Here is a 12,344-nt window from a genome sequence, read left to right as displayed (position 1 = left end):
GAATTGTATTGTACACTTAAAGGGCTTTGAGGGTCCATCTTGGAATACACAATGGACTATTTTACATCTAAAGCGAGTTGGCGAGTGGCAAGGCAGCACTGTGGAGTGAGAACCGACAAACCATCTGAAAAATGGATGCTAAAGAAAATAAAGCAACCTGGTTTTCTGTGGCATCCATTTTTCAGATGGTTTTCTTTGTGCTTTACTGCAAGAGGGTTGATTTTTTTACGCTGTGTACATGTCCTACAAGTATCAGACATGTTAGCTTTGCAAATGTATGTTTCGTTTTGCCACTATGATGCCTCACATTAGACTCTGCCATATGGAAATCTGCCTTGATCCTGATTCAGTAAGAAAAGTCCAGTCCGACCTGCCATTCCATCTCCTCTCTGAAACGGAACACAAGCAACCCAAGACTTGTTTTGGCCTAGTTGGATCTCTTCACTTGGTTGTAGCTTGTGGCACAGTGAGCATGGGATCCAGGTCTGGAGGAGGTTACAGAGGAATGAGAAATGCTTGCAAATGGTCTAACGATCGAGGTTGCATTCCAACCCATTGTTTCTTACTCACTATGCCACTCTAGACTAATGTCTTCCTCATGCAAATCAGTACTCGTTCTGCTCTTCATGGGAGCCATCCTATACTGTCAAGAAAGGGGCGATGTGACACCCCAGACGGACGCACAGCATTAAGCATAATTCTGATGCCAAAATATCCATTTTCATCTTTTTATTCAAGTTTCTTCCAATTTAAACGTTTTCATCCATAGTTTTTATCGACACAAGAAAGACAACTTATATTCTTTATTCTTTAAATCCTTAACAACTGCAGGCATGCCAATCCAGGCCTTATACTGTAGCGCGGTACATAAGTTTTATCCATTCATTGATCCAAATAACCCAATGCATTTCGGACCTGTTTTCGGTCCTTCGTCAGGGGTACTCTACAATTTAAAAACATTGTTATCAGAACGTGCATTCTAAATCATTCCAATGCGTTAATGTTTACACTGAATTGTACTACTTTTAACTTGTATGCATTAACGTTTTCCCGCTAGAAAAAACCTTAGAGTTATCCCAAGTTGATGCTCAAAACCACCTCCCCAGTTCTCATTTTTTAAACCTTTTGTAATTATAGCCCAATTCGATACCATGACACCCCTTCAAAAACACGTTATTGTCCAACCTAAACTGCCAGGTGAGGCCCCCACCAGAAGGCAACACAAGCAACTCAGACTGGTTTCAGCCTCATTGGACCTTTTCAGTCTGGTTTCTGCTTGGATCCAGTGCCACTGCGAGCATGGGACCCACATCTGAACATACCCTTGGCCACTTAGGGCGTTACAGCAAACGCACAAAAAAGTGATGAGAGGGATGCTTGCAAATAGTCTAACCACTGGCTATCACTTTGTGTATTGCATTCCAAGCCATCGTTTTAAGCTAAGCTGTTTACTGTAGAGTATTTTCCTGTTTGTTTTATTGTCTAGGTTTTTAAAGATTAATACATTTTAGCAAATTTAACTTTGGATAGGATGCCGGTTAAGAGGCAATACTATTCAAGTTGTTATGGCTGCAAGGAAGATTGTCATGGAGTAGAAGTTGTATTACAAGCAAGTATCTTATGCTTTTTGCCCGTATCCCTAAGATTAATTCATGCTTGTCCCAATGGATTACATGCGTCAGCAGGTCATTGAGCCTTATTTCCTATATTATGACATAAATATTTCCATCAGCATTTATTGATTAAATCGGGTGTTATGGTGCACAGCAAACTGATTCCTTAGTTTTGTTTTAGAGAAGAGGAATGTTTGAGTCCCCTGTGATGTATGCCCTTTTTGTTTTTAGGTCTCGCCTGTGCCAGCGATGTGCTGCTTAGGCGAGACATTTAGTAAATGGGTTTTCAAAGTGCTACCACACACTTTTGCTGGCCTCAAGCTTGCGGTTACGCGCGCTGCCGCCATCTGGCTTTCCTCTCGGCCTTTAGCCATCGCTCTCCCTCAGAGCCTCCTCTCTGCCCCCTTCCCTGCTGCTCTTTTACACCAGCCACTTCTCGCGCTGCGCCATCTGGCTTTCCTCTCGGCCTTTAGCTGTCGCTCTCCCTCAGAGCCTCCTCTCCGCCCCCTCATTCATGCACTGCTGATCCTCTCTCACCCTCTACATTTGATACTTTCTTTTTTTCTTATTTTTTTCTGCCACACATTTCTACCTTTCATTGTTGTTTCCTAGCCCCACCCCATCTAGTGTTGTATCTCTTCATTACTTTCCTGTTTCCACTATTGCTCACCTTTCACCGTCTCCCCTCATCTTTCCCCTCTCAATGCTTCTCCCTCCTCCTTTCACTCCTTCTCTCTTTCACTGTTGGCACACCTCTCCGCAATTCTCCGGTGTCATCCTCATCTCCTTTCACTCAATGACTACACAGCCACAGCCTGTTAACTTCACAGAGAACCCCTCCACAGCAGGTTACATTTAATTGTGCTGAAAAGGTCTTCACAAAAACGCAGAAGAGCTGAACTGAGCGTAAAGACACAGGCTGAAAGCTGCAATTTTCCAACAGAACTGAGTCTGAATCTGCAGACAGCGTCATGCCACTTTTTCACTTTTACATTTTTAAAACCCCATGGGAGGAGGATGTTCTCTTTTACAGAACACCAACTGCTCACAGGTCTTGGCAGCATCCAGCGCTGAAGCACCTCATGACGTGAAACCCAAGTTGATGATACTTTAAATTTAACCAACACAAGCACATTCTAAGAAGGACAACTGTACTGTGTTAAGAAGTCTGAACACAGTCGCTGCCTCTGCCCCCTCCTGGTGTGGAACGCCTTGGCTAGAGGCAGGGGCGAACGATAACACTTATCTCCTCTACAGAACAGTGATTTATTTTTACTTTCAAAAGAAGCTGAAGTAATTTGGCATTTGCTAGCCCCACCCTTCATAACTCTCGAAGCATGCCAGCTCAATCACGTAAAAAACTCGCCTCAGAAACGGGGCAACTTCACAACACCATGCACAATTTTATGTTGCCTATGAAGTGCTCCCGAGGCCAGAAGAGAAGGCCTTTTAAAGTCGTTTTGCTGTTACTGACTGCTGCTAGATGGCGCTGCAGCACCGCTGTCTTGATTCCCCTTCTGGAGCTGTTGTGTCCCTGGCCCGAAGCAATAAGCTGAATAGTGCAGCATCATTTTAAGCCCATGATGAGTGCGTCATTTTGGGACTATAGGAAGTGCTGAGCCACAGTAAGGACATTTTATAGAGTGAAAATATATAGTATTTATAATAAACGTATAGAATATCTAAATATATAGCGTCACTAGTGACAATGAGCCAAGCTGTGCATGCACCCGTGTGGGGATTCTGAGCTGAAAAACCCTGAATAAATAGCTGCAGGGTAGGAGCCGTGAGACTTGGACGGGACCACTTGGGGTTCAATTCGTTCCTAACGCACAAAAAAGCGAACAACTAATCGACCGTGGAATACTTCATTTACCAACTTCACCCGACTTCTTTTACGGAATATAACTTGTCCACACAAAGGAAGTTTTACAAGATACATTTCTGGAACAACTTTTGGCAACAGAACCGGCCACCTAAAAAGCACCTTCTTTCAATTTCACCATGCAGGCCTAGTTTTATCTAAACGTTTTTTTCTGTTATTTTTCGAAAGCTTGCAAACGTCCTGACAGACATACATTTTTGTAAAGTAAAAAAAAAATACAGGTAGTTGACACGAAATAATCCCTTGCAAATCCCGACCGATGATAGGGTGGCGGGGGGGATGTGCGGCGACTGTCACTAGGGGCATCAAAGTTTTCTTTTTAATTGTATTTGTATTTTCTTTTTCCAAAAATTAAACACACGTTCCACACAGATAATTAAACTCAAGATTAAGACAATTAAAAAAAAAAGGTATGTACATTGTAGTATAAATTAACACAGCTAGTCAAAAGTATGCAATAATGAGAAGCAAATCCATATGTAACAGCACTTCCTATACCATAGATAATGTGGGAATGTATTAACATCTTCAAAACAAGCATTGGCATAGCCAATAGGTCTCGCCTTTGGGACCTTATAAGTGTTTACCCATGCAACAGTTAATGTTGTTGCCCCAAGGATATTGTGCTGCATAACTAAATATTAATAAGGTCCCAAAAGCGAGACCTATTGGCTAAGCCAATGCTTGTTTTTATAGTTTGAGGAAAACACTTGAGCAGGTATGAGCACGCGTCAGCACGCACCTTGGAACTGCAAGATGCCCGTCTGCGCACGCGCACACACAGATTCCACCCTAGAATGCTTTTTGGTTCGCATTAGTTTTATCACGTACAGTTTGCTGAGGTGTTGCTTCTTTGGAATGGTAAGCTTTGGAGCCAACACCAGCTCCTTTGCCATTGCTAATGCCTGTGGTCCCTGTGAGCTGCCTTGGCTCTCCAGTGATTCTTTGTGGAAGGACGAGAGACATGCATGTGCTTCCCGCTGCTTCCATGTTCTGTGGCTGCCCGTATTTGTTCAGTTGTCATTGGGTTGACATCTCTGCCCACTGGGTGAAGATGAACCAGGTGATTGATGAGTCGCCTAAACACAAGGTAGGATTTACGTTTCGCTTTTGTGACGGGTGACAGGTGTGACTGCGCTCGTGGCCCTTGTTTGTGATGGAGTTCACCTGTTCTGCGTTGTGGTATATTAATTAGTCGAGAGCAGAACATTTCACAAAATATGCTTAACAAGCAAGATCTATTCAATGGGTAAAATGATGACGTATTGGGAGACACACCAGAAAAATCGATGTATGTTATTTCTGGCACAGTGTGAAAAGCTGCTCTCGATTCTCGATTCCACCTCGGATTGTTGTGATGTAAGAAAGCTGGTGGGTCTAAATGTGAGACTGTACATAAATCCTGTACAGAGCCACTGTGGGTGGTAACTGGAGATTGTGCGGACTGACTAGTGTGGGCAGAGCTCCAAATGACATTACCCCTACCGCAACGTCCCCTACACAATGCTTGGTTGCTCCCTCCATCTACATATTCCAGTTCTGGATAAGTGACAGAGCCCAAGAATTCCTGTTTTACTGATTTGATTGTAGGGGTGCACTGTAATCACGTGTACAGCGTACCCACTGATGTATATTTGCTTATGTGTTAGATTGAAGTGGAAACGTGACTAATGCTGACATATATTGCGCGGTCTAATCACACTGAATTGCAAAATAATGTGTATTTTTTACACTACTATCTATTTAGTGAAATCGTGATATGACTTACTGACAACATTTACATACTAGTGTGTATTCAAGTAGGTTAATTAGGTGAGTTGATATGATACGTGGATAATGTACTCATTGAATGTCATTGGTTTTGCGTGTTTGCAATTATAACATGGCCTGTAGGCCTGAACTGCAGCACCTTTCAATAATTCCCGCTGTTAGAATACATTTTCTGAATTTCATGCACTGTGAATCTGCTCTATCTCACGTCTTACATCGCAGGTGGTGAAGCGTTGTTTAGGAGAGCAGGGCCTTTGTTTCTATGTCCCTCGAATGAGAAATGAAGTTACGGTTAAAATGGTCCGAAGGTGACAGGATGGGAAGCGTTGGTTTCACATGGGAGAAGGCGAGAAGACCGAGGACAAACTGTTGCAAGAAACAACACTGGGGAAGAAGTACAAGTTGTGACTGCAGCTAAAAAGGCTGACGGAATCAAGGTGCATGCTGGGACATTTTGCTTTGGATACCTGAGCAGTGGGTTTAGGGATAGTGCCCCAGACCTTCTTTGCCTTTGGAGAGAGAGCAACTGAGACTAATCTCGATCCCCTTTGATAGTGGCGTTATGCTGCCAGACCCATCTCAAGAGTGGACAGACTTCTTAGGAAGACTCCATGACTGACACCTTTGCTTTTCCACCCGAGATGCAATCTTCTTGGAATAGAGTTTCACATCAGCGAATAGAAATTAAATGGTCTTTACTGATGAACTCTCGGTGCAGGAAAATTTGGACTCTTGCTTTCAGGTCACATGCATCGTCATTATCGAATTGATTGTTTTATTCCTGCTGCATCGTGCTCATCTAATGTGTATATTTGCCTCCATTTTGTTTCCTTTGTACTTTTACACTCTCATGTTGAGAAGTCTTTATGTGGCATTATGTTTGGCTTTTTAATAAATTCAGCAAACCTTTATTGGTTGTCCTAGAAATATTAGTAACTTAATTGGAACGATTGAGATTGACTAATGATTCTCTCCCCTCCACACTTCGCTCCTGCTAAAAAGAACCATCGGGCTGTGAGTTAGTGGGTAGTCATGAACGTATGGGCCGGCCCTTTCAAAGTACTTGCCTCACATGGCTTTACTCCTCTCTGACACTTGTCCTGGCATTGTAATTTTGCAGGGTCTTTTGTGGTTGGTTCTTCTGGTTCTTTACCATTTAGCCTTGAGTTACAGACGTTTAAATGACAGGCATGCATTTTGGAATATAGGGGACGAGATTTTACCTTTTTTGGTATGGCTTCTTGTCCCTTTTCTTGCTCACCTCTGTCTCCTGTGCATGAGATTTAAGGTTCACAAAAGAGTGGGGCTTCATTTACCAGTTTGGTGTACTATACCTTTGCTTTATGGTTAGTGGTGGGATGGGCACTCAGTGTATTCATACCTACCTTACGAGCGAAGGATGCTTTCATGCCATTTTTCCTGCTTACGAACCCTTGTTTTTGATTCTTTTTTCTTTTGTTTGGTCTCCATGCTTACTCTATTGCTGGGCAGAATGACCAGTTTGGGTGTTGCTGTCCATGATTGTCCTTGTTTGCCCTTGTCCTCTGTGTAAGAAAAGGATGAAGTGATGTCTATGTTTAAGGAAAGAGTGTTGAGGTGACGTGATGTCTCCGTCTATGTATGAGGTGCATAGGGATGCTCCAGAATATTGATTGTAGATACTATGAGAATGTGGTGATGCATGGGATTCTAGGGTCTTTGTATTGGGTGAAATCTAGGCGGCTTGTCTATTACAGTAGGGAGAGTGGAGGCGTAACAGGAACTATCAGGCTGAGCCTGTGGGACTAACATGAAGTAAATAATTTAACTCTTACCTGAACAACTCCAAACTTTTCTGTTCAGACCCCCCCCCCCCCCCCCCCCCCCCAAATACCACAGGTCGCTCATTTAGCTCAGCTCCGGTGGAAAAGCTTTTGTTTCCTTGCAAGAATTGACTTGTCACAAATGGCTTGTCTTGGGGTCTGACCGGACAGAGTAGTGCTCCTAATTCCAGTAGTGTACAGTCCATAATTGATCGGCAGGCCGGCTTGTACTGGAAATTAACCACACACGCACCAATATCTGGGGCTCAAAGACTGCAGCAGCCTAGGAGGTAAATCCTCACATCTCCTCTTCCTATAGCATTCTGTCTGTCCCACTGAGCACTATGCACACATGTAGCAAATAACTGCAGGGTACAGAAGATCTTGATTGAAGATAACGTTTATTCAGCAGCAGAAATCTGTGACACCCGAGCTCAGGTGTTGTAAGTTCCCTTTAAGGCCCACTTAGTTCTTCCATATTTAAGCCTGACTGCAAATTGCAGGCTGTTTTAGCTTTGCACACGTTACACACAGCACATTTGTGTTTGTGCCACAATGTTATTTTAGAAATGCACTGGACGTTTCATTATTTGGTTCACTTCTTGGGACTCCGCGTGAGCCTTTCTTCCAGGTTCCAACAACAATGGGCCCTGTGTTTATTATGACGGCTCACGACCATAGCACGGCATTTAGACTCAACACTGAAAGAACATCTGCTCTTTTCAAATAGAGCATCTCTTATCATATACACAGAGGCCTGCCCGACCTGCAAGCAAACCGGACAATTCTTTCAGAGAAAAAGGGCCTTAGAGAAACGTGCAAGTGTTGCGCCTCAAGATGCAGATTTCCTAACTAGAAATGCTGGGTATGAGGGCTGGTCCTAATCCCAGAGATCTCTGATATATCATTCTGCCAGCATACTGAGGATAGGGTGATTATTGGTTGATTAGTTACAGTGATAGGGCTTGTCATTGTGCATAGTTTATTCACAATGCTGATTGCTCAACTACCATCCATATATTTTCTAACTGCAGCCCAATTGCTTTGTAATAGAAAAAAACTGTTTCAATAAATATCGTAAACTTTCCTTGTGTCTTTCTTTTGTTTATTGTGGGCGTGCATGAGCAAGAAAATGGAAGGTGATGATCCGTTTCCGTGGTTCCCTGGAAACGTTTTGTGTTCTGGGGTGCCAATATACCTGCTAATCTGGGACGGTAGGATGGCAGGTAAGACACTCTGAGGTAGTCGTGATGGAGCAGGGTTTTCTTTTTAAACCCAAATATCTGTGCGTCATTATTAAAAATACTACTGATTAATTAGTAACTACTAAAGTTGTTTGTCGTATTTGATTAAATCAACCTTATTAACAGAAGAATTACACGCGGGAATGCTATTGCATGGCTAAAATATTAAGTGAACTAAATTGGTGAGCAGATTGACAACATAGATGTTGCTTATGTGATGTTTTGCGCTTTATTTAAAATGCATTAATGGCTTTTGATGTCGCAAATGGCTAGATAAATACATACACATAAGGGTATTAGCAGGGGAATAACACTGTATCATCATTTCTGTGCAGTAATTATGTTTGTGTTTCTTTGCTCTTAAGTTGACAATTGTGGCCTGCTGTAAGATGGCCACCATCCGCAGCCTGCATTCGAGTAGATGCAATAATAAAAGAGGCTGTGCACAGACTGCGACCCTGACTTCAATTTGAACTGAAAAGCCATGAACATGACGACAAATCCAGGATGGCAGCCAAAAACCCCTGGATGTGAAAATTTGTAGCAACTGAATAATCCGACTACATGAACTTTTAGTGGTCTCACAAGATGATACATTTTTTTTTATCCAAGAGAGACATCCGTAGAAGTAACACATTTATGGATATCTGACTTTCTATTCAGAAACTTAAAATTATCAATAATGGGAAAATTCTTGAATGTAACGAGACAACAGTTTTTCCTGTTCAACGGATGTTTTAATGTTCTTTTTGTAACCTTTGAATGTAAAATTTTAGTATAAATATAAGTAGACTAGAGAGGACTAGTGCCACTTCTTCCCGAACCTATGATCAGAGGTCCCGATGCTGACGGAGAGGACGATGACTCTACATGACGACTAGAAACCTTAAATTGAGGACCAGTTCTGACTTAGAAAACGACTTTTAGCCAGAATAGGTAATTATGAGAAGAAATGACTTTGCATTATTTGGCTTTTCTTGAAAATTAACTTTAGATAAAATACATTAGTTTGAATCACTGTGTCGGATGGTTATTTTATTGTCATGATTTATTGAAAATGCATGCTGTTTGAATTAGTTTTCGCCAGATCTACAGCAACTAGTAGAGCACATCAACCTCAGGGTACATGCAGATTGGTTAGGTACTGAGAATTGAACTAGGGTTTCTCCTTATACATGGCAGGGATAGAGTGGTAGGATGAATGTTGGTGTAATGGGCCCTACCAGCGTGTGATGTGTGTGTGTGCGTGTGACTGCGAAATCACTCCGTCCGTGGAAGTAGAGGGGATTCGGAAGCTCCGATCTGCACCAGTCGGATTTGGGCCCATACGTACTGATGTGGTATAGTGACTCAGTACCTACATTTTGACGTCCTGAGTTCCCAAGAATAGTTCTGTTTTTGGACAAAATTCCTGCAACACAGGCACCACACAGCAACTACCATAAGAACATTAAAAAAACAACCAACATGGAACAAACCGGTGACATTCTAAAACACAGCTAACATTCCATTCCTAAGCCATACAACACATGCCCCTACTTTTCCGCAGAACGCAAAGGTAACCAAGTATGAAATTAACACTGACACCCAACGCAAGGATAAGGACAACAAGAAATGGAAAATGGGTAAGAACCACTGTTATGTCATGTTCCTGAGGATTTATAAAGCACACGTGCGTCACATAGGTTCCTTGGCGCTACCACTAACCACTACCACTAACAAGACAAACACCAAGACAAACACAAGAAATAATCGCTAGACCCACACAGTACCTTCTAGATACTTCAGAGGTTTAGAAGAGATAACTCAGCTACACACAAAATCTCCCAACAACCCTGGCAGTCTCCAACATCTCGCAACCTGTCCAATAAAAGACTGATCACCATGTGAAGACAAATTAGAGTCACCACCGACACACACATCCCCACTTCTTTCACCAATTCCCCTTCCTTTAAATTCAGTCATTAATCGACAACCAACCACTACATTCCATCTCCTTCATCATGTAAAGAATGTCTACCATTCTTCTGAAACAAAGCCCTCTTCTAAAATTCCACATTTTACCATTTTTAAACTTCAGCCAATTGTTACCTACTTTTTCCAACTTGTACAGCCATCTAAACCTGGATTAGCCATCTCCTACACTGCCTGGTTTCACCTTTACCCAATCCCCCACATTGATTAATCGCTTCACAGAACCAGTGTTGCCATCTCTTTCCTCACATGTGCTTTCAAATAACGCATTCAGGAAGGGACCAATTTTGTCTTTGCTTCATTTCCTCACATCAGCTCAAATGACGAGTTAACCATGTTGGCATTTATAGTTGTGCAATAGGGCCACAACATGTCCCTAATGGGGATGTATTCTGGAACAATGAGTGCCTTTACCACGCACATCTAAACAACGCAGTTTTTACGATGCACTTACTACTACAATACAAGTTTTCACCCAAAAACCCACTACCAAGCATAAACATAGAGTACAATTAAATGAGTCATCAGCATGCATAACGTTACAAAGCGCAATTACAACCAAAAAAGCACTTTAATTCACAAAATATTAAAAAATGTAAAGAAATTCTAGAAATAACAACAAATTTACAAACTATCTTCCAAAACACATTCAACAAATATATATTTACTAAATAAAACAGGACACAATACGACTAATATTGAAAAAAATGTGTTCCCAAATAAGTTTGCAACTTAGTACTACCTTTCTTTTAACTCCTTTCTTTCACCTTTCCCAAATAAAAATGGCTCTCGTTTTACAACAGAAAGTAAAATAAATGCTTTAATTTTACGAACAAATTAATAAACTACACATATATATATTAAAACTGAGTATAAAATGTACATTCCAACACACATTTCATCCACCACACCAAACACATATTTGAAAGGGAAGCCCACCATTTGACATCCACTACTACAGTGTGTGTTCAAGAGCACACTAAAATTCTTACGGAAGCAAGACTTGACTACCACAAACTATACTATCTACCCATACAAGTAAGTGGAACGTTCACAAGATAATACTTATATTTGTACTGCCTAGTTCTACGACACATCTAATCATTTCTACCGTCCTAAGCTCACAGATTTCAACCAAAAGTTTACAAAAGTTGGCACAACAAACAGCTTATGGGTTTGTATTTTTTATTTTTTTTATATAGAACAATATTACAGCTTTATAAAATAATGTTTTTTTAACTCCACTGAATACTTAACTCAGGGCAGTTGCTGGACTGTAACTAAGTGGCAAAATTACTACTCACACTCCACCAGGAACTTACCTCAGAGCAGGTGCTGGGCAGTGACTGGGGGACAAATTAAATTTCTAACTCCACTAAGTACTTACCTCAGGACAGGTGCTGGACAGTGACTAAATGGCACAATTACTATTCTAACTCCACCATCTACTTAACTTAGAGCAGGAGCTGGACAATAATTACAGGGCAAAATTAATATTATAACTCAAACAAGCAAATATTTAACTAAAACAAAGTGCTCAAATTCATGAAATTCATACTTTTCAAAAAATGTAAACATGCATTTTGTTCCTTATTGAAACAGATACACCTATCTACAAAACAACCTGAAAAAACCCAACTACAGGAAATACCCTAAACCACAAAACTGAAATATTCATGTAAGTATGTAAAGTTCAGCGGTAAATAATAAGAAAAACATCGTAAACACAAAAGTTAATGAATAACTAATACATTCAATTTTTCTTTTTACAATAGATACCAACAAGATAGACGAAAGGAAAATTAACATAGAGAACACTTAAAAAAAAGATACAGCAACTACCAATAACCATCAAAAACAAAGTAATCACCAAATTCAAGGTAAACAAATAACAATTTTACTACAATAATAAAAAAAATCACAGATGAAAAATAGTAACAAAAAAATCATATGTTCTTTTCAACAGAGAATCTAAAAGTTCTTTTTCTCTCCACAGAAAAATTCAAAAAATTAACAACTTTTTTTTCAATTTTGTAACAGGGTAACAAAGAAAAAC

The 12,344-nt window shown here is 40.9% G+C and overlaps 1 protein-coding gene and 1 long non-coding RNA gene across 2 annotated transcripts in view; both read left to right on the top strand.

The window, feature by feature from the left end:
• The window catches only part of LOC146839618 (uncharacterized), a 133,309-nt gene extending 123,983 nt beyond the window's left edge, over positions 1-9,326 (top strand). Inside the window, exons 2-3 of the long non-coding RNA XR_014981110.1 lie at positions 8,200-8,296; positions 8,680-9,326. This is a non-coding gene — a long non-coding RNA (uncharacterized LOC146839618). The remainder of the gene's footprint in view (positions 1-8,199; positions 8,297-8,679) is intronic.
• Positions 1-12,344, top strand: part of LOC146839617 (NXPE family member 3-like) — a 294,129-nt gene that overhangs the window by 146,722 nt on the left and 135,063 nt on the right. The gene's annotated exons all lie outside the window — the stretch shown is intronic.

The sequence above is a fragment of the Triturus cristatus genome, chromosome 4_1 (assembly GCF_964204655.1).
Source record: "Triturus cristatus chromosome 4_1, aTriCri1.1, whole genome shotgun sequence".
NCBI lineage: Eukaryota > Metazoa > Chordata > Amphibia > Caudata > Salamandridae > Triturus > Triturus cristatus.
Note: the sequence above shows the minus strand (reverse complement) of the source record. Positions and strands in the feature narration are given on the sequence as shown.